The sequence below is a fragment of the Lissotriton vulgaris genome, unplaced genomic scaffold (genome assembly GCF_964263255.1).
Source record: "Lissotriton vulgaris unplaced genomic scaffold, aLisVul1.2 SCAFFOLD_2243, whole genome shotgun sequence".
In the NCBI taxonomy this organism is placed as follows: domain Eukaryota; kingdom Metazoa; phylum Chordata; class Amphibia; order Caudata; family Salamandridae; genus Lissotriton; species Lissotriton vulgaris.
The window spans coordinates 183,442-206,749 of NW_028253729.1; positions in this window are offsets into that span (position 1 = coordinate 183,442).

A 23,308-nucleotide genomic window follows, 5' to 3' on the forward strand; every position below is an offset into this window, starting at 1 on the left:
GTAAAAGTAGTTTGTTTGTTATGTGAAGCATTTCACAAAGATAAACAAGCATTTACCATGCAATGGTCTCGGCATTATTAAAGGTAGAGCTATTGGCATTGCTCTTGACATTTTTTTTTTTTAACATAAATAAAATAGTATTGTCATTTACAATGGCAATAGGTGAGCATTAGAGAGTATTCGCGGACACAGAGCCCCACACACACACACACACACAGAGCCCCACACACACAATCAATCATAAAAATGTGTATGGCGCGCTACTCACCCGAAGGGTCTCAAGGCGCGGGGGGGGCGCTACTGCTCGAACAGCCAGGTCTTGAGTAATTTCCTGAAGGAGAGGTGATCCTGGGTCAGTCGAAGGTGAGTGGGGAGGGAGTTCCATGTCTTGGCTGCCAGGTAGGAGACGGATCTTCCTCCGACGGTGGATTTCCGAGTTCTAGGGACGGAGGCGAGGGCGAGGCTGGCGGATCGGAGCTGGTGAGTGGGTGTGTAGAAAGTGAGGCGGCTGTTGAGGTACTTCGGGCCCAAGTCGTGGAGAGCCTTGTGTGCGTGGGTGAGGAGTCTGAACGTGATCCTCTTGTTGACGGGGAGCCAGTGCAGGTCTTTCAGGTGGGCGGAGATGTGGCTGCGGTGCGGGATGTCCAGGATGAGTCGTGCTGAGGTGTTCTGGATGCGCTGGAGTCTTTTCTGGAGTTTGGCTGTGGTTCCAGCGTAGAGGGTGTTTCCATAGTCCAGACGGCTGGTGACGAGGGCCTGGGTGACTGTCTTCCTCGTTTCGGTGGGGATCCATCGGAAGATCTTTCGGAGCATGCGCAGGGTGTTGAAGCAGGATGATGAGACTGCGTTCACTTGCTTGGTCATCGTGAGGGAGGAGCCCAGGATGACGCCCAGGTTGCGTGCGTGGTCCGTTGGTTTGGGTGCGCTGCCCAGGGCAGGCGGCCACCAGGAGTCATCCCAGGCGGAGGGCGATGATCCCAGGATGAGGACTTCCGTCTTGTCTGAGTTCAGTTTCAGGTGGCTGTTCTTCATCCACTCGGCGACGTCTTTCATCCCTTCATGCAGGCTGGTTCTGGCGGTGGCGGGGTCGTTGGGGAGGGAGAGGATCAGCTTGGTGTCGTGGGCGTAGGAGATGATGTTGAGGTTTTGTTTGCGTGCGATGGCTGCGAGAGGGCTCATATAGACATTGAAGAGGGTTGGGCTGAGTGATGATCCTTGTGGTACGCCGCAGATGACATCGTGGCCTCGGATCTGAACGGGGGGGAGGCGGACTCTCTGGGTTTTTCCGGCAAAGAACGAGATGATCCACTCCAGTGCCTTCTTTTGGACTCCGATGTTGTTGAGGCGCTGCACTAGGGTGCGGTGGCAGACAGTGTCGAACGCTGCAGAGAGGTCCAGGAGGATGAAGGCCGCTGTTTCCCCGTTGTCGAGCAGAGATCTGCTGTCGTCAGTGGCTGCGATGAGGGCGGTCTCCGTGCTGTGGTTGGCTCGGAAACCGGACTGCGAGGGGTCGAGGGATCCGTTCGTCTCGAGGAAGGCGGCAAGCTATCTGTTGACGGTCTTCTTGATGACTTTGGCAGGGAAAGGGAGGAGCGAGATGGGGCGGTAGTTCTTTAGGTCGGTGGGGTCTGCTATTGGTTTCTTCAGGAGGGCGCTGAGCTCGGCGTGCTTCCAGATCTCCGGGAAGGTGGCGGTGTTGAAGGAGGTGTTGATGATGTCCCGGAGATGGGGTGCGATGATGGAGTCGGCCTTGTAGAAGACGTGGTGGGGGCAGGGGTCGGTTGGTGATCCGGAGTGGATGGTGTTCATCGTGGGGGTGGTGTCTTCGGTGCTGATCGGGGTCCAGGCGCAGAGGGTGGTGGTAGGGGGTGTTGGTTCGGTGGTTGGGTGCGTGGTAGGTGCGCCAAAGCTGTTTGTAAATCGGCGATCTTGCGGTGGAAGAATGAGGCGAGTGAGTCGCAGAGGTCTTGCGAGGGGGTGATGTTGTTTCCGGCGCTGGGGTTGGAGAGCTCTTTGACGATGCTGAAGAGTTCCTTGCTGTTGTGGGCGTTGTTTTCCAGTTGTTCTGTGATTGCTGTCTTCTTGGTGGTGCGGATCAGCTGGTGGTGTTTGCGGGTGGGGTGCTTGAGGGCAGTCATGTTGTCTGTGGTCTGGTGGTGACGCCAGGCTTTCTCGAGGGTGAGGCAGTTCTTCTTGGAGTTATTGAGTTCGTCGGTTAACCAGGAGGCTTTCTTGCTGCCGGGTCTCCTGGGAGGGTTCTTAAGTGGTGCAAGGTCATTTGCGCAGCTGGTGAGCCACTGTGTGAGTTTGCTGGCTGCTTCGTTGGGGTCCGTTGTGCTGGCGGGGGGTTCTGGCGGAGGGAGGTGGTGAGCTGCTCGGTGGTGATCTTGCTCCAGCTCCTGCGACGAATCTGTTGTGGGTGGTGGTGTGTCGTCGTTCTTCTGAAGCTGAAGTGGATGCAGCTGTGGTCAGTCCAGTGGAGTCCGGTGGAGTGGCTGAAGGAGATGTGCTTGCTGTAGGAGAAGATGGGGTCAAGCGTGTGGCCGGCGTAGTGGGTGGGGGTGTTCACCAGTTGCTTGAGACCGAGGTTGGCGAGGTTGTCCCGCAAGTAGGTGGTGTTGCTGTCCTTGTTGTTCTCCAGGTTGAAGTTGAGGTCCCCTAGGAGGATGTAGTCAGCGGAGGGGAGGGCGTGCTGGCTGATGAAGTCTGCGATGTCTTCGCTGAATTGTGTGCCTGGTCCCGGGGGCCTGTAGATGAGGGTGCCTCTGAGGGTGGTCTTGGGATCGGTGTTTATCTGGAAGTGGAGTTGTTTGGCGGCGGTGAAGGTGTCGTCGGGGTTGGTCGTGATGTGGATGGTGTTCTTGTGTACAATGGCGATGCCTCCTCCAGTCTGGTTTACCCGGGCCTTACGGGTGATCTTGTATCCGTCCGGGATGGCTAAGGCGATGTCAGGCACTGAGGAGGCGTTCATCCAGGTTTCTGTAAGGAAGGCGATGTCCGGTGATGTTGTCGAGCAGGTTCCAGAGTTCGACGGCGTGCCTGTGGATGGAGCGGGTGTTGAGCAGGATGCACTTGAGGTGGTTGCTGCTGGTGCTCGGCTTGTCGGGTGCGGTGCAGGTCCGGAGGCAGGTGAACTTGCAGGCTTGGCAGCTGAAAGCTCCGTGGGTGCGTTTCGGGGTGGCTCGGTAGCAGGCGGGGCTCCGGGCTGGATTGAGTGCATGGAGGGTGGTGTCGTCGTAGGTCCGTTTTGTGGGCTGGCAACGTCGGGGGTCCTGGCGATGGGCGCGGTCCAGGCGCGGACGGGCTTGCCTTTGTCGGGTCTTCGGCTTACAATCGGCGCGTATGCGCGGCGACCTCCATAAATGTCGAAGTGGGAGGGAGGAGCAGCTGGGAGGCGGGAGCGGGGTGGCCAATGGGCGGTCGAGGGAGGGGTACAGAATACAAAAGGGGCGGGCCGCAGGGGAGCAGCGGCGGGGATTGGGGAGGGGAACAAATGGCGGGAACAGACACGGGGAACAAGGGCTAAGCAAAAAATACGATAGAGCACAAAGGTACTGCCACAACAATGATGGGCACAACAATATCACACTAAACCTGGCACTCGGATGGCGAGAGTGCGGGAGACACGGGCACAGGGGCGGTCAGCGCTGCTCTGGAACGAGAGCGGCAGAGGGCTCACGGCAGCAGCGGAGTGGGCAGGAGTCTTGGGCACCCACAGGGGGAGGGGGAGCCGCGCGTTGTTTGGAGCGACCGGCCCTGCAAGCACGGTCAAGGGTCACAGATCACCACCGCGCGACGACCTCCATAAATGTCCAAGTGGAAGGGAGGAGCAACTGGGAGGCGGGAGCGGGGTGGCCAATGGGCGGTCGAGGGAGGGGTACAGAATACAAAAGGGGCGGGCCGTAGGGAAGCAGCGGCGGGGATCGGGGAGGGGAAGAAACGGCGGGAACAGACACGGGGAACAAGGGCTAAGCAAAAAATACGATAGAGCACAAAGGTACTGCCACAACAATAATGGGCACAACAATATCACCCTGAACCTGAACCTGGCACTCAGAATGCGGGAGACACGGGCGGTCAGCGCTGCTCTGTAACGAGACAGCGGCAGCAGCGGAGGGGACAGGAGTCTTGGGCACCCACGGGGGGAGCCGCTCGATGTGTGGAGCGATGGCCCTGCAAGCAGGGTCAAGGGTCACAGAGCAACACACACAGAACCCCACCCACACACAGAGAGCCCCACACACACAGAGAGCCCCACACACACACAGAGCCCCACACACACAGAGAGCCCCTTACACACAGAGCCCCACACACACAAAGCCCCACACACACAGTGTTAGGCCCATGTATCCCTCCAAATAAATAATGCAGCTCCAGTGGGTTGTGGAACGCAAACGTTAGTCATCTCAAATTGTCACAGCATTTAAAAAAAAAAATGTCTCCCTAAAACATACAAGCATTTGTTTCCTACTCCTGTTATTACGCATTCATGGTGTGTGCTGCTAGGGTTGGTGGTACTTGCCAGGTTAATTAGCACGTGATTGTTTCCTCCTTATAATCCTCTCACAGTGGGAAGAGGGGAAAGGTGTTTGAGGGCTCTCCTGTGGGAAAGCGGCTATCCCGAACAGCATCACTCAAAGGTGTCGCCCATACTGCAACACGGGCTGGTCGGGACTGCCGCCTAGGTGCCAAGTGTGCTGTGAAAGAACCCAGTCGCGTGCAGTGTGAATTACCTCAGCACCTTTCCCTCCCTGGGAAGGCCCAGCTAGCCGACACGGCGGAGAAAGCTGGCACCCGTCTGTTACGAAAACACCCCAAATCTTATTGTTTATAGATATTGCCAATAACACTTCTCAAACTAGTACCCTTCGTGTTCTGTTCAGACTTACCTGGCTTCAGCGGAGCCCCCCTTTTTTTTTTAAAGTAAAAAAAATCTGGTTTATATTTTAAGGCATAAAGATAATGTGAGCGTCCTCAAGAAACCAAATGCCCCCTCTGAGCCTCGTGGGCTTGAGAAAAAAACACTGCCAGCTGGGGGAGCGGCCCGCTGCCCACTGGGGCCGCTCTACGCTCAATATTGCCCGGAACCGTGGAAGTCCCTCTCGGGGGACTCTGAAGTGAAAAATGCCCCCAAATCACGGTGGAGCGGCCCATTGCCAAAAGGGTGCCGTCCGAGACACCAACAGCAACGTAGGAGCAGCCCTCTAGCTACAATGGGACCCCTGTGAGATGCGGACTCACTAGGTTTTTGGTGTTGTGGAAAACCCATCCTAAACGCCAGGGCACGATGCCTGTGCTGCTCTAGATTGATGACCTGCCTGTAAGCCACCTGGTTGTTGTGGCTTCTATTCACTGTGACCCTCTAACTTTTGACACCACTTGGAAAGTGTATCTCTAGGGTAGGCAAATGTTCTATGCTCCCTGACCAGTCCCCGCCCATCAGGCAAGGGTGAGCCTGTAAAGGCTTGCAAGCACAAGCTCTCTAGTTCCCTCTTAACAGGGAATCAGCCCATGCAGTAGGCATAAAGGGGCAAGCAGGTAGATATTCAGGCAGTCAGAAGCCACTGACAGTAAGAAGTGGGAACTACCCACCTACTACATTCATGTTTCTCTTCACAACACATTAAAAACAACACAGCTAAGGATTTATTCTTGTGAATCCAAGGACCATCTTTGGGGTATTGGCAGAGTATTACATAGTGAAGACTACCCAGCCTCACAGCAGACTTCTCTACTTTCCTATACTTATATTTCTTCTTTATAAAACTAATCCAAACTACTTCAAAATTTTAGTGTAACACTGATGGATAGGAAATGTCAAGTCATTCCACAAATCAAATTGTTTAACTGGTACATGGTCGTAACAGAATGGATTAATCAAAGCCCTTTACCTTTTTGATCCCTGTTTATTCCAGAGTAGATTTACCCAACCGCTGAGCAGCTGAATGTGACCTTCCATTTGCGCTTCAGCTTTCTTGCTGAAAGAAGGAAGTTTTCTTCAGGGACTTTTCTATACTGTGCTCACTTCTTGTCAGAAGAGGAATACAGAAATGAAAAGGATTCCTATACCACAATGCTGTCTCCAAGGATCTATAGCCATATGCCAAAATGTGCCTTTAATACAGTACTTGTTCGATTCTTCAAAACTATGAATAGACCATCTGCTAGCTTCTTGGCTGACATCCTTGTTAGATAGTCACCAACCTAGCCCAACAATTATCAGTAAGCTAAACACTACCTTCTTGACAGACCGAAAACTTCTGCGAGACCTCGAGTTTACAGTTTTAACTTATTTGACCCAAATCACTGATATTTACTCTGCACTGACGGCGCATGTAAGACTATTCTAAAAATATACTTTATAAAAAAAAAGAGGGTATGGCTAATACTACATCGCAATGCACGTTCTTTCTCCCCACTTTGCCTGCATAGCCATGTTTCTGCACATATTAAAAATTGACATAATATAGCCTTATATGCTGCTGGCGAGGGCTCTGTCGGTTGTCAAAGGTCTTGAACTTGAGTTATTGGGCCAAGCCGTAGGAGAGGGTGTTTCACAACCAGTATACCTCGAGCAGAAAGACTATTAGAACATTGCACCCACTGAAGGTAGAATATTCTAAATTAAAATGGGAGAAATAGAAAGACAAACACAGGGATGTTGGAGCTGATGGCTCATACCAGCCATTCATTATAAGCCCTGAGCTATTAGTAAGACTATCGTATTTATGTTATTGACCAACATGTTTTGAGCTGTGCACTGAAAACATGTTAATTTGTACATCATTTTTATCACCATTCTATAAGGAATAAGATTAAAAATACACTCCAGGGGGGAGGAGCTATGCTCATAACCAAGATGGCCGCATAAGCTCCCGGCTCCGCCGACCTCCGCCAAAGGCTCATAAATCCTTCTCTCATTCTGATTTCCCGCCAGACTCCTGTGCAGGTGAACTGCGCCTGATCTGAGAGGTGCAACCCCGAAATCTCTAGCGGCCCGGACGGCGAAGATAGGCCGTGCGCCATTCTTGGCCTAACCCGGTTCTGGCGCTGGGGCCTCGAGTTCTAACTTGGCCGGGTTGGAGTCGAACAACATCGGCTATAAAAAGTGGGTGGATCCGGTCTCCCGAAGTGACCCTTTTTTCTTCTCCCTTATTGGATGGTGCTCCGGTGACAGATCTGCCCTGCACCTACGGTGGCCTGATAGTACCGACTATTTGTTCGGGGATTGAGGTGCCGGGTTTTTAAGAACCCGGTGGTGCCAGGGAATAACACCCGAAGACCTCTGAGTTCTCCCTTGTTCCGGACCACAGAAACACGGAGTCTTCTAGTCGCAGTCAGAGATCAAGTTTTATTGGCAGCTACCAAGTAACATGTGTCCCAGAAGTACACCACACGGGGAGTATGTTCTCGGGAGACTGTTCGTTTTTACAGAACCAGCCTTCTCCTTATATACAAAAATAATAGCTGCAAGCAAGAATTCCTGAGTTTATGATATGGCTATACACATATTTCTACAATAATACAAAAGAGCGAAGTCATGTAGGCAAGCCCATATTTTAGATGTCTAACTCGTGATAGATTACCCGGTCGGACCCGGAACTCCCATCAGATATCGATGAAACACCAATAAAGAAAGGCACCTCCTAGTCATAAAACAGGTCATATACAAGGAGTATGGACAGGTGCATGTTTGTAGAAAGCATGGTCTGTATGTAGTGAATGGTTTGTGGAATGTTATGCATTGATGCTATCGTATTCGGCTACTGGGCGAGGAGCTGCCCAAGCAGGTTTGGCTGGAGGCAATGGAGTCAGTTGGGACAGGTCAGGGGGGAGTCAGGGAAAGGTGGACGTGTCCTTTTAGATCAAGCTCGACCTTTAATTGACTTATCATGAGGGCAAGACACAAGATGGATGTCGTTTACAAAATGGAGTCTAAGGTGTCGGGACGGAAACTACGATTTAGGGGTGTTGGCAACCCTCGATTATGATGCAAATGCATAGGAATGATGTCCTAAGCATTATCGGTCCGTCGACACCAACTTCGTCATGGTACGTTGATATTTTGTGACACGGGTATTGGACCTCGATACCGGGATAATAACGGGGTCCAGAATTTCAGAACCACAGGATCCGCTGCCCGGAGACCCCGTTGAGCTCCGGGTGGTTCTCTGGGCTTGGTTCCTCGTAGACGGCGACGGTGCAACTATCGTGCTTTAGACGTGTTTACGGTGGTTTCTACATCGTTTCTGCCCTGTGCCCCGGAGAAGTCGACCTCTGGGGTTTGCACACCCGTCCGGTCGCTCATTGAGGGGCGATGGAGCGGGCTGAAACTACACCGTCGCTATGCACTATAATGGCCGCCATTTTGGAGCTCCACGAACGATTCACCGCCACCTTCCAGGGGATGGTCGTGACTGTTGACCGTATCGGCCTGAGACCGGACTCTGACCCTTTGTTGTTAGAAAGCCGAGACACTCCACCCCCGGATAACATCTTGATTGGCGCCGGGGACCCCGTGCAGAATATTGATTTGGAAACTTCACGCAGCCCTAAGATGGCGGCGATTGAGGCCGAAAGTACTGGATGTGTGTATGGCCCTATATCAATACCGCCCGAGATGGATGTGACTACCCTTATGAGACAGTATGCCTTCTCCTATGACTGCCAAATTACACCTTCGCCTCTTTCGGTGAGCGATCGACATCGCTTTGTTGCTTTACCGCTGGTGGGCAGTGGACTTGCTCTGACTTTTGAACTCTGTGAACGTCTATCCTGCTTTCCCTCCCTTCGAATTGACTTTGACACTCTACTATTTTCGGTTATTATTTTTGTGACGGCGGTTCGAATGGATGTAACCAACGTGGAGAATAGAGGCGCCCCGTTTGTGCTGGAAGGGGTCTGCATGATGGATCGTGAGGGTTTGGGCTGAACTTGATTGGGCTTCGATGCAATGTTCCTTTAGTTTTTGCTGGGTTGTATCTGTGGGAGCGGGACCGGCTGTGCATCTGATTAGTCTGATTACTGTTTTTGTTTTTCTGATGTGCCTGAGACGGGGTCTGCTATCTCTGTGGTGCCGGGGGTCGGACGGGATGTTCCCCCTTTTTTCTGTTTGCGGCTCCCCTACAGACTATCTCTTGATTTGCTATGACTTGCTATTCTTACGGTAGGGGGTGTCTGCTTTTGGCGGGGGGATGGGAGTCTGGGAGCTCGTATCGTATTGTAATATTCTCCTCCTCCACCTATTCCCCTTCCTTGGGGTGTAGTTTAGGGGGCGACAGGCGCACTGCTAGTGGGGTTAGGTCGTAGCCATCGGCAGGGGTGTAGGGTGGGGGGTTGTGTTTTTTTTTCTTTGTTATTTTCTATGACCATTCTATTCCCTTTTCCCTTCTTCACGAGAGCTGTGGCGTATTCTCCTGTTTCTTCGTCATCATATCTGGGTGTCACATGTATGCTTCGTATAACCTGTATTTCCGGTGGGTGGATGGTGTGGGGGGATGCCTGCGGTCATTGATATTTAACTGCTTCGCTTCAGCTTTTCGCTGGTATTGATTTTTCTACTGCTCATGACTGTATGGTGCTTCTGCACTTGATTTGCCCGTCCACAGCTGTGCTGTGTTTCGTTTAATGACACCCGATATGTATATTTCTCCTCTTGTGTTATAATAATAAAAATATAAATAAAAAAAAATACACTCCATTTGCAGGGCGTGCCAAACTTGTCTTACAGAACAGATCAGGAAACAGCCAAAGATATTGCCAAAAAAGTGGTGCATTTTCCAAAACCAGTTCCGATTCTGATCTTGGGTAGAAGTGTAAAGAACTAAATTACATTGACAGTCAATACAGAGTATGCATACTGGCCGATGGTTGCCGAGTTATAAAATAAGATTTCAGCATTAGCTCGAACTTCCTCGAAAGTGCCGACCATGAATCTGCCCTCACTCTGTTTAAATAACAAATGTTTGTTTGGTTTGAAGTTAGCCGCATCACAATGTGGTATTGTCTGCAGTAATTGACGACCACATTAATGTAATTGCCTTTAGCTACGTCCTCTGTTTAAAGCAGACACCCCGGCACTCTCCTTGATCTGCAGTCATCCCTGGCAACTTATATCACCCCATACACCAGTTCAAATCACAACAATATACACAGACCCCACTATCTGAATTCCTCAACACAACAAATCACAGCACACTGTATAGCATCACTTCAGTCATACAGAAACGTGCCAAGCCATTGATTACTCATTGATAAGTACCACATCGTGACATCCTGATCACCACCTACACAGCAAAATCCCATGTTCGCTTCACCCCTTTCTTTAATCTATCACATTCCACTTTGAGACATTAAATACAGAACACGATACCACAATGTAGAACATTATCACCACACACTGCTGCATAAAACCACATGCTGTTAACACACTGATTCTGTATCTGCACACCAAATCGCTAGTTGTAGTGGGACGTCTACACCCTGATGATCTGCCCTTCATATGCCAACATACTCGAAACCCACGATCTCTGTGCGCCCAACATCAGAAAGAAAACCCACCACAGCACTCACCCTACCACCAGAATGATTACCCTGAGAGGGTCCCTCGCTACTGTCAGCAGGAAGAGGGAGAAGGCGGGGCCGAAGGCAATGAAAGTGCAGCCAAAGAACATGGCGGCCCCCATCTTGCCGGACCCTTACAATGCCCGACCGGGTCGGCCGCCTCCGACGAACCCCAATCAAAATACTAGGGCCACCCGGCGTAGATAGCTGCCATGGAAACAAGTGTAGGGCCACTACGAACCACCTGGTCCCATCGGATGTTATGACCTGAAAAAAGTGACATGGGCAGCATATTCCTGAGTGAGCTAAAGAATGATGATGGATTAAACCCAGATCAGTTGACTGGGGGTGAGTGTTTGATTTGCTCAAACGCTCCGTCCATCATCCCCTTTTGTATCGCAGCAGATTCCTTTTCCAGAAAGACAATAACTTCGCGCGGATCAATAGCGGTTTACTTGGACCCTCGGCACGTGCGCTGTCGGGGTTTCCCGCCCCCCTGCTTAATCTAAAGCGTGAGTAATCATCTGCCAGAGCGTCCCCTGCACCCCACAGGAAAACACCGGGGCCTGGAACATTCGGGGGGCGGCCTAGCATCACTCGGGGGACCTGAGCGCTGTCGATGTCAATATATATATTCTTATGCCTTTTTATAAACGTAGAAAAAGACACGACCTCCATAAAGTAGTTTGCCGTTTATCACAGGATTATCGACGTTTATGAGTCAAATTTCCACCGCTTCTTTGATTGAGTGCGGAGGTTTGCTCCGGCCCTGACACGTCATCCATCATATCCAAGCGCCTAACCTTGCAGTAAATGAATGGCGAGGCTGCTGTTTGTGCTGCTGAGTTTTAAGGTGGCGCCTCTCAGATGTCCTTAAGATTGCTCAGTCTGTTCTGGCTTAAGGGGTTTATGCAATTGTTGTAGATGTAGATGCATCTTAATGTATATTTCCTGTACCTAGAGTAGTTCACAGGGCAGCTCCAGTAAAATGTTAACAAAGGATAGTTACCTCACGCTGCTCTCCTGCTTTTACCGAGCAACAGTAAAATGGCGGCCACAACTCCGAAAATTTCGGATTCGGGGGCGTTTTTTTGGCGTTCTGAGTGACGGATGACGTCACAGTCGAAAGAACGCAAAAAAACACGTCCCGAATCCGAAAGCGACGGGGCTTTATTGGAGTGACTCCCTTCTCCTCCAATGGCTGGCCTCCGTTTAGGAAGCCAGCCAATGGAGGAGAATGGAGGAGAGAGGCGGGTTCCAAGCCCCCTAACTCCAAAACATAAATTCTTCGGGACTCCGCCCTCACTGCTTCGCAGTGCAACGGTCATTCGACCTAAAAAGGGCCAAAACTAGGGTAGACAAATGTCTTTTGTACACAGATACTATAGATTATGCAACATAATCTGTGATATGATACTGAAACTGCTGTAGGGTGAATAAATAGAAACAGAGAAATGTTTGCAAATAATACATAAAGATAATCTTAGTTTAAGGGATCCGAGGACTATAGAAAAATTGATGAAACTTGAGGCACATTAACGTTACAGAAGGAAAGGGAATGCACTTTTAGCGTTGAGTATGCACACTCAGTGGCTTTTTAACGTATGCATTACAATGCACTCATTACAACGACCGAGTTGAAACAAAGGATGCCATTATAACGCAAGTCGGAACAATGACATCTTCTGGGTGGGTGCAGGATGTTGGAATATTATAATTTACTATTCCAACTCCAGTCTGTGCAACAGTAGTTGCAAAAGATGTTCCAACTTACGTTGTAACGACTGCATTGTAATGTCATGCGTTGTTCCGCATTAGTGGTAAACAATATTTACCTTCAAGCTCACTTCCTCCACCTCCTCACCTTCCACAAAGGCAACACATTAAATTGACATGCTGCACTAAAGATCTCAATGTCTTAGACCAGCCATAGTATTTCCACCATTTACCCCAAATTTTGGAGAATTTAGCAGGGCAGGTCTTGGCAGTGTAAATAGGTTCTTCTAGCTGAGCACACCAGTCCATGCCAATGCGATATTCTTTCGGGTCGGTGGAGACTGTTGTTTACAAATGCAAGCCATGTCTCTCTTTGCAACCAATGTTGCTAGTCCAGTCATCGTTTGATCACCCCGGGACCCCTCCAACCTGTTCAGTATCCCTAGCAATGCTACTTTGAGTGGTAATTGCAAGGGAAAACCCAAGACCTTTGGAGGGGTAGAGCCCACATTGGACCAGTACATTATAATCAGGGGAAATTTCCACGTCATGTGGAAGAAGTCCCCCTCTTGGGCTTGGCACAGAGTGCAGCCGATATTAGTAAGAAGTCACGCTTGACCTAATCTCTGGGGGGGTCAGGTAAGTATGATGGAGATAATGGAATCGGATTAGTCTGAGTTGGGAGGATAACAGCAGCTCCCTAGGAGTCATACAAGCCTCTCGCCACTTCACCTCGTCCAGCCCACCAACCCATCTCCCACCTGTGACGCAATCGGTCTAACAACCTGAGTGCATTATCCACCAGGGCTCAATATAGTTGGGAAATCCCATCTGTGCCCATGTCTCCCGAGGAGCAAGTGGACCTCAAAGGGATTGAAGAGATCCTGTATCTCTGCAGTGTAAGGGCATGCCTTATTTGAAGGTGGTGAAACTGGGTGGTGAGAAGGGAGGAGTACGATTGAAGGTCACAAAATTATACTTTTGTGACCCATGCCAAATATCAGCCAGAGTAGTTATAGCAATCGGATCCCAGCGAGACAATCCCTCAAGTTGTGTTCATTGTGTTAACCAGCGGCCTCGCCACAGGTTGGTCAGCCCCATGAGGCACCTTTTCCAACCTGCAAAACTAAGAGACGCTCTCCATACCATAAAGACCACTTGATTGAACACTGGAAGGGAAAGAGGAAGCTGGAACCATTACATATTGTCCATCACACCATTGAGGGCCGTTTCAACGGATAAGCCGGGTCCCTCCAACCACCCGGCAGCCAGTCGATAATAACTAGAAGCTGGGAGACCCAATAATACAGGTGGATGTCCACCACCCTGTCCCACCCTCATACACTGATCAGCAAGAGTCCTCGGTAGTCGAGGAGGATGTCAACGCTAGAGGAAGAAAGGAAAGAGCAATGACACGTCTTTGAATCATATATTTAGAATATCAAGCAGGAAATTTTACAGTACATGAAGGAAACTGGGTAGGGCCATCATTTTAGTCGGAGGAGATTTAATGGAAGGTGGCGCCACATGCAGTTTGTGAATATATAAAGCCAAACTATAGCTAAGAAGTGTTTCTTGACGATTAGGATTTAAACCTTGCTTCGTGAGGGCAGAATAATAAGCTGTTATTATTTGGAAGTAATACATTTCATGATAAACCTTTGTCGTTCGATGTTTTAAGTTTCTTCACAGCAAAAAGTCTATAACAGGCAGCATAGAACAGCACTTGTTGAATGTGTCTTGAATTCAGGCTATATTTGTAACATTGGGGGGTGGGCTATAAGGATAAATGCTGTGTCAACATTTTGAGACCTGCATGCAAGTAAAACATGTAGTGTAATGGTCTGCATCCATTATGGATCTCTGGTGATTATAGAATTTCGAATGAGACATCGAAGGGAATGTCAGTTTGGAGCCTTCCTGTATGGTATGTTGTTCTAAACTTGTTACATACAAAATCTTAGATATTTGTGATTCGGTTTCAAATGACTAATCAACTTAAATCAATTTTAATTTTAAGAAAAAATGTATGTGTTCAGAGGGTACAAGGGTTGGAGTTCTGGACTTTTCGGTTCCGTCCAGAGGTGTCAGGGAACAACACCCAAAGACCCCGGAGTTCCACCTGCCTTGGTGCACAAATGAACAGAAACACGGGCTTCTCGATGGTGGCGTCAAAGACCAAAGGTTTATTACTGCAGGGACACAGAAGTCACAGAAACTACGCATGGGCAGTAACTAGGAGCCTGTTCAAATTGTACAAAGAGGGTTGCTCCTTATATACTAAATTTTGGCCTTCAGGCGAATTCTTCACATGTTAGTACATTCCCAAACCTTTGTGTCCTAAACAATAAATATTTGGCGTTGCACAGGAATCGTTGATAAAATCTGATACCAAACATCTACGAAGAGGGGTTCCCACTAGTTCATCACAATCCCCTGTCAATATTGCATTCAAGAGCCGGACCGCCTCATCGTAAATTTCGTTACCTCCCCCTAATAAAGATTCAGAAAGAAAGGAACGGAGCCAGGTGTGGAAGATAGGAAAGCGGGATAAGAGATGTTTGTGGGTTGTAAATGGGCAAGGCTACCGGCTTCGGCCGCCTAATTGTGATCAGAGACAATGGACACGAAGACCAGTTTAGCGGGACTGGCCTCGGGCAGAGGAGGCAGCCTTTGTCGAGTCATGCAGCTACAGCGTGATCTGGTTTAAGGTGCACGTGTCATGAAAGAGGTGAATCTCCGGCTAAGGCTGCGTGTCCTTAATCGAAATGAAGTGATCAGAGGTTATTGCGTATGTGAGGGCAAGAAACACAAAATGGCGGCCATGATCTAAGATGGATGCCGTGGGTAGATCAGAAATGTGTTTATAAAAGGAGTGCTCTTGCTCGTAGCGTAGCGAAAACACCAGGATATGCTAAATGGATCATTTGCGGTTCGCTGATACCAATATTATGTATTTCCGACAATATTGAAAACACGGGTTCAAATCGTCACGGAACCTCAGACCCTCCTTTTGCCCTTACATAGGCAATTACTTAATCTATGTCAGAATCTAATTCTATGCTCATCAGGTCAGTGACATGCTGTTGTATCATCATCCTTTCTCGTGCCTTTTCTCCAAACGCAGGTGGTTTTCTAAGACAAGTTGCAGCACAAAGACTACACAGAGCAGGACCACACTGGATAATCAGGCAACATGAGAATAGGAATACTAAGATGACACCAATGACCATTAGAACCTTCCATCCCCACGCTGAGACCAGAGTCCAAAACCACTCCATGAAGGACCAGTTTCCCTTGTCTACGTGAATAGAGTCGGAAATCTTGTGTAGCTTAGAGATCGCCTCATAGACTGTTGGAGCATTATTAGGAATAAAGACACAGCAGCTCGATTGGATCATTCTGCATACCCCACCTCGATCTGCAAGGATAACGTCTAGAACCATACGGTTCTGCAACGTCATGAGTCTATCCGCCTGAAGCTCAGCTGTCAGATTGCTAAGGGCACCAGCAGTTTCGGTAATAGTAGATTCAACTACCCGTGTTAGCTGACGTATGTTTCTACTATTGGCCATAGGCCCCCAGAACGGAAGGAAGCCTTTGAAGAAGTCTCCAGCTTCCTGACCAGCAGTATCTTCCTTGCTGAAGACACCTCTCGCTACTCTGGTCTTGTGGTAGTCAGATGATGTAGTGTATGTTGGAGGCAACAATCGAGCAATATAACATGAACCTGAAAAGTCGGCAGGCAACCATGTATAAGCTCTATCTCGACAGATGAAGTAGGTACCCCTAGCAGTAAGAAAGGCAGGGGAAGAGTTAGCCGGAAACACATAAGTCTCTATGCACTCACTCCTCCCTAGCTGAGCTCTCGGATTTCTCCCATTCCCTTGCAAACAGACCTGACCTCGGTGAGGTACGACCCAGATTGGAGTTGAGCTTTTGCGCTTGCTTTCTGCTAAACTAAGGCGATACTCTGAAGTATTCCAACTTAAATATACTCGCAATTCGTCTCTAGGGTATGATGGAGTATTATTGACGTCCTTGATCATGTCAATAATTCCCTGGACTAAAGCTTTGTTGGCAGAGTTATATTTAGTGGAACGTGGTGGACGTGGAGGATAGGTTTCAAGGGCATAAGCAAAGATGGTTTGAAGGGCCTGAAATGATCCATTGTAGCTGAAAGGTAAAACCAGATAGGGAATACCTTTATCCATAGTGTGGGGTATCAAGCCACACACCCAGCAGTCTGTAGTGTTAACTACCAGTTGGTGTTGATGCAAGAGCTGTACAAAAGTGTTGTTGATGAATTCAGAGCGTCGAGCTTGCTCATGTTTGGGAAACGAGTGAAAAGAGTGTATAGAAGAAACAGTAGAAGTAGCAGGATCAAGGGGAGGTACTGTAGTAACTGGCACAAAAATCAAATTTATACTGAAAACGATTCCTCCCACCAACGTTATCAAAACAATCAAGAATGTAACGGCACATTGCATCAAAAAGCATTTGCTGTGAAGGATTCTGTGAAGTCTGTTTCTGCGAACATAAATCATATTTTCTCGTTGCAGCGCAGGAAGCTCCATCTTCTACAATCCGCTCGCGACCACTGATGATGTGTACGTAGATGAAAATGCCTCTATCAGCCCTGGGAGTTCCCAGAACCAACAGAAAGATCGACCTTGTGTCAGACCCCCGCAGATTCAACTAGGCACACAGCCACGACCCTACGGCTACCCAGACGGCAAGTCAATTTTAAAACAACAAAATAATAGCAAACTTCCTGGCTGAAGGCAAAAGTTCAAAATTTCAAAATATCATAATGGGCAGTTGCCTGCTTTATTTGTCCATTTTACGGCTTCGTAAATTATATCTTTGCTCCGCAGGTACTGTCTGATCGGCAAATAGCGTTTCACTGGTAGCTGTTGCAGTGTTCAAGTTCGCAGATGACAGAGTTTTTTCTGATGCAGGGGACAAATGTTCAGAGTTCAAAGGAGTCTTTTCTGAAGGAGAGTCAGACCTTGGAGTGTCCGTGATCAATTCGGCATCGCTGAAAGGGATGAACTTTGGCGTGCTTTCAAATTCGGAGGAACCAATTCCCTTCTTCACCCAGTCGTCGTAAGGAAGTGGCAAAGGTACACGCTTTACATGGGATGCGTGCACCCAATGCTTGCGACCAGCCACACGAACTGCTGTTCTTGTTACCAGTAGGACCTGGAAGGGGCCGACAAATCTCGGCTGAAGGTTCTTCGTCCTCGCGAAATTCCTGATAACCACAAGATCTCCTGGTTTCAGCTGATGCCCTGGACTCTCCGGAGGCTTTGGTAAAGCATCGAAAACCTGTTGGTGAATAAGACTCAATTTAGCAGTCAAGTCGTAAAGGTAGTCTATCAACATAGGATATTCTAGAGAACAAAACTCCTTAGGCCTCGGCACACCCCAAATATTTGCCGGGCGGCCAAACACTATCTCATAAGGGCTAAGCCCCACTCTAGAATGTACAGTTGCTCTCGTTGATAACAAAGCCAAAGGAAGTGCGTCTGGCCAGGCTAAACCTGTGGATGCTTGTATTTTAGCTAGTTTCAGTTTGAGGGTGCCATTGTAACCCTCCACTAAACCAGCAGACTGGGGATGGTTCGCACTGTGGAACTTTTGTTTCAGACCTAGGCCGGCACACACACTCTGCATAACTTTCCCTATAAACTCACTTCCGTTATCTGACCATACAATCCGTGGCATACCGAATCTAGGGAAATATTCTTTGAGAAGAATCTTGGCAGTTGATAGGGCAGTATTGTCCTTTAGTGGGTATGCTTCGATCCACCTGGAAAAGGCACAGACTACCACCAGGACATATTTCAAATTATTACAGCGATCCATGTGAATGAAATCTAACTGAATCACTTCAAAGGGACAGGAAGGAGGAGCGAAGTGACCAGCAGGAGTTGGAGTTCCCTTACCAGGATTATGCATCAGGCATACCATACAATTTTTCACCACTCTCTCTGCACACTTACTGATCCCATCATTCTTCCAGACTGGAGCCAACATCTTACAGATTCCTTTAGAACTTATATGCGCTACTCCATGCGCCATTGTCACCACTGCAAGCACATACGCATCCGGCAACATCCAACGCTGCTGTTCTGTCAAATCAATCCAACACCCATTTGAATCCAACTTGCCCGTACTTTCTTTCCATACACGTTTTTCTTCCTCAGTTGCTTCTTTCTGAATCTCTTTCACACTTTCCATAGTATCCTCACACATTCCAGACTCAGCAATCCATCTTGCAGACGTAGCAACATACATCCTGCTCATCATGTCTCTAGCTGTCTGTTTAGCAGTTTCATCAGCAAAAGCATTCCCGCGACCAACATCATCCGTGATTGCTTTATGAGCACTGCACTTTACAATCGCAACTTTAGTCGGCAAGGTTAGAGATTCCAACAAGTCGTTAACTAGCTGACCATGTTGAATCTTAGTCCCATGGGACGTAATGAAACCTCTTTCTCTCCACAAACGGCCAAAGCTATGAGCCACGCCAAATGCGTACTGACTATCTGTAAAGACATTTACTCTCTTTCCCTTAGCTAAAACACACGCTCTTGTTAGAGCTATTAATTCTGCAGCTTGGGCAGAATTCTGACTCACTCTTGCAGTCTCCACAATCGTCTTCAAAGTCGTTACTGCGTAAGCAGCAGTCACATCACCATTCTCCAATTTAAAGCATGACCCGTCAACATACAGCGTGCCATCTGGATCGGATAACGGAGTATCCTTTAAGTCAATTTGTCCTTTTGTCTCTTCCTCCGTTTTAAAACAACAATCATGTGGCTCGGAATCACTCGACTCTTGATCAGTCGGCAACAGCGTTGCTGGATTCAATACATTACATCTTTTGATCTGAATATGACTCGCTAGTAATGTCAGCTCATAACCAGATAATCTCGCACTGGTAAGGTGTTGTGTCTTCGTTCGATTCATGAGTGTATCCACCGCATGAGGAACCATGACCACTAGCATGTTGTTCATCACCAAACCAGCAGATTGTCGAATGGAAGCCGCAGCTGCCGCTGTAGCTCTCAAACAACTAGGTAACGCTCTAGCTACCGGATCTAATGTTAATGAAAAATACGCACAAGGGCGTTGTTTATCACCAAACTTCTGTGTCAGAACACTCAACGCGCAACCTTCTCTCTCATGAACATAGAGCGTGAATGGCTTACTGTACTCAGGTGTACCCAATACAGGAGCTGAACACAATGCTTTTCGTAATTCAGTAAAACTCTCTTGACATTCATCAGACCATGGCACCGGACTCGGAACATTTTTCCCAGTCAAAGCTACCAATGGTTTTGCTAAAAGAGAAAAATTTGGGATCCACTGTCGACAGTAAGAGGTAATACCTAGGAAAGCACGTACTTCTCTTTGTGTGCGTGGAACACTCATCTGCGTAATTGCTTTTATTCTCTCTGGGGTCAACTTCCTTCCCTCCTTTGACAAGAGATGACCTAGGTAGGTCACTTCTTGGCAGCAGTATTGCATTTTCGAAGGTGACACCTTGTGATTCAATTTAGACAAATGATGCAATAACGAGATCGTAGCTGCTTTGCAAGTTTCTTTGTCATCGGCAGCCACTAGAAGATCGTCTACATACTGTACTAGAGCAGAACCTGGAGGAAGGACAAAGGTATCTAACTGACTTTTTAATGCTTGACTATAAATAGATGGGCTTTCACAATAGCCTTGTGGAGCGCGTTTAAATCTGAAACTTCGACCTCCTAGACAGAAGCCGAAAATGTCTCTGCTTTCCTCGGCTATCGGAATGCTGAAAAAAGCATTCTTAAAGTCGATGACTGAGAACCAAGTGGCTGTAGCAGGAATCAATGTTAACAAGGCAGTAATGTCTGGAACTACAGGAAACTGCGGAACTACAATCTTATTAACTTCTCTAAGGTCGATAACAAACCTATACACTGGAGGCTTTGTGGGATCAGTTCGTTTCAGAATCGGTAGTACAGGACTGTTACAGACATTTCCTCTCGTTTCTTCAACCACACCTTTCTTAATCAAATCTTGCACAATCAATAAAAGTGCACGCTCACCTTCACTAGATATTTTGTATTGCGGAATTCTTGGAAATTTTACATTTGCTTTCAAAGTTACTACATATGGTGGAATTTCTAAAAGGCCTACATCATTAGGACCAGTCGCCCAAAGAGAATCTGGGAGTGAACACAGCTCTGGCGGGAGTGCATCCATTGACAAGTACATCGGAGAAGTGATATTTTTACCCAGTGTAAGCTGTACTCCTTCCGGAGAACAGTACAATGTCGGATATATTCGTTTTAACAAATCTAAACCAAGCAGATTTTCATTACAACCTGTCGTCAAAATCAGGGGTGCTTTCAAGTGACACGGTCCCACAGAAATAGACAAAGGACCAGATATAGGGTTGTACACAGGGGCGCCTGAAAAACCTACAGAAACATTTGTTGAGCCGGACAAAGGTGCGCCAGGGAGTTTCGCATGAATGATAGAACTTTTTGCGGCACCAGTATCCAACAGAAACGGTTCGACTACACCTGATGTTGCTACTGCGACATAAGGCCCACTCTGATCCACTGGAACTGATACTACTCCCTCTCTTTGTCTATGGCTGTCCTAGTACCCATTTTGCTGAAATCCCTCATCCACTTCACAATAGTCCTCAACAAGATACTGTTGAGATCTATTTTGCTGGGCAGACTGTCCATTTCGTTGATCAAAGTGATTGGAAGGACGATCATTCGTTTGTGGAGGCATAGCACCTCGCCCTCGACCTCTAGAATTCTGCACAAAACCACCACGACCTCTCTGAGCTGCTGCTGCATTATTTTGCGCTAAGATCGGACATTCATTTTTATAGTGACCCTCTTTCTTACAGTACGCACATTGGTTCCACTGATATTGAGGTCTCGATGAACTATAATCTGTCCTTTGATATGAGTTCTGTTGCGTATTAGTCTGATTCATGCGAGGCGGATACGCCTGTTGCAAAAGAACTTTAGTTTTTAAGTCTTTCGTTTTCTTGTCTGATTTCTCCTTTTCCTCTTTATCCCTATTTTCGTAATACTGTGCAGTTGCAAGTATTTGCGCAGTTGTGGAAACAGCCCACGCACTCTCGGAATCTTTTAATTTGTTGCATAACTCAGGTAACAAATTATGCACAAATTTATCGACAAACAGTCTTTGTCCTCCTTCTGTGCTCATGTCCTGACCACTATGATCTACAAAAGTCTCTTCGAACCTCGTGAAAAAGTCGGAGACACTCTCGTCTTTCTTCTGCCTGCATGCGGATAACTTGTCCCAATTAACACGCAATGCGGGCATCAGAGTCTTCATTAGATCGATTATCCTACCTGGAAGATTAGCAATTAGGGGTTCAGGCTTTGCACCACCTGTTTGCTGACCATCCGCTGCGACAATAGCTGCCCAATCACCACCTAGGGCAACTGGATGATTCTCTTTACGAATTTTAGCCCAAATTGGTTGCGGAACTACGTTCCCAAATAAAATATCGATGTCTGCTAAGTTCATTATACAAGCCTCAACTGTCTGTGTTAATTCCTTATAATATCCAGCAGGATTCTTACGCGGATCTGGCAAGGCCTGCTTCACTGCTAGCACTTCAGCTCGTTTCCACGGAATGTGTATCCACACCCTTTGGAATTGCGCTGGAGCAGCTACAATACCATTATTTTGATCAGCTTGCACGGCTTTGCGCCAAATTGGAGGAACCTCCCTCATTGGATATTGGCGACTTAGCTTCGTCTTGCTTTTCTCTAAATCTCTTGGTGAACGAAGTGATGGGTCATTCCTATAACTTAAAATCAATTCCATCGCTTCTTCTATATTATCACCCACTATCATTCCTGCAGCAAACTCTTTCTGAACCTTAATTAAGTCTTCTAAATTTGATTCAACATCGTCTTCTTCCATTTCCTCACGTAACAACGAGCACATCTCATCAAAGACATACCGTTGCGTTGGCTCTTTCCACTGCATAAATGTTTCTAGCACATCTCTCGTACTATATCTCCTACTCTTCGAAATCCATCTGAGAGCCGTGGAATCTAAAATTCCCCGTTCCTCAGTACTTGGAAGCTGACTACGTCTCTGAACAGAGTCGGAAGTAGGGGTCTTGATTAAAGTTTTATAGAAAGGAGACAGCATACTAGACACAGAATCAGTGATTCTCCGACGAACAGAAAGTGGAGTCAACACACTCGCAGATGTAGAAAACACAGTAGAGGTAGGAACAGATAACGGAACAGTAGGAGTATCGAAAAAAATAGTTTGTGGAACAGTAGATGCGAGCGAGACAGATACAGGTATAGAAGTCGGCAACCCAGGAAGAGGGGGAGCCGTAGGAACATTCACATTGACCACAGGAGGTACAGTAACCTGATTCTGAGGGACAGGAGCAGGAACACCAGGTTGTCCAGCAACCGGCAATTGAACATTTGGCACAAATTGGGCCGTAGCACCTTGTGCATACGGTGGAGGTGACTGTAACAAATAAGATAGCAGAGGATCGTTTTCAGAATCCTCCAGTATCTTAGCTGTTTTCGATGGCAAGGCAGGATAGCACTTGTCAATCGCTAAATTGTGCTCTCTAATGGCCACCTCTATGGCCTTCTCACACTCGTTAACTTGCAGCTGTTTAGCCGCTTGCTCCAGAGTCAACTCTTCTTGCTCTTTTTGTTCTTTCTTTAACCTTTTCATTTCTCTCTGTTTGGATTCTTTTCGCCAGTAACGGAAAGAATCAAACATTGCCGGCCGGGCTTTCTTCCTAAACAATTTCGCTTCTAAATTGTCGAGAATTTAGGGTTCAAAACTACCATGCAGTGGCCAACTAAGGACACCATCTTTCTCAGTGTATCGGACCCATACCTCATTATAAGATATAGGACCCACACCATGTTTACAATACAAGTCATATAGGGGAGTCCCAATCGGAGGAACCAGACATGAGTCCTCCAATCGTGAGTCA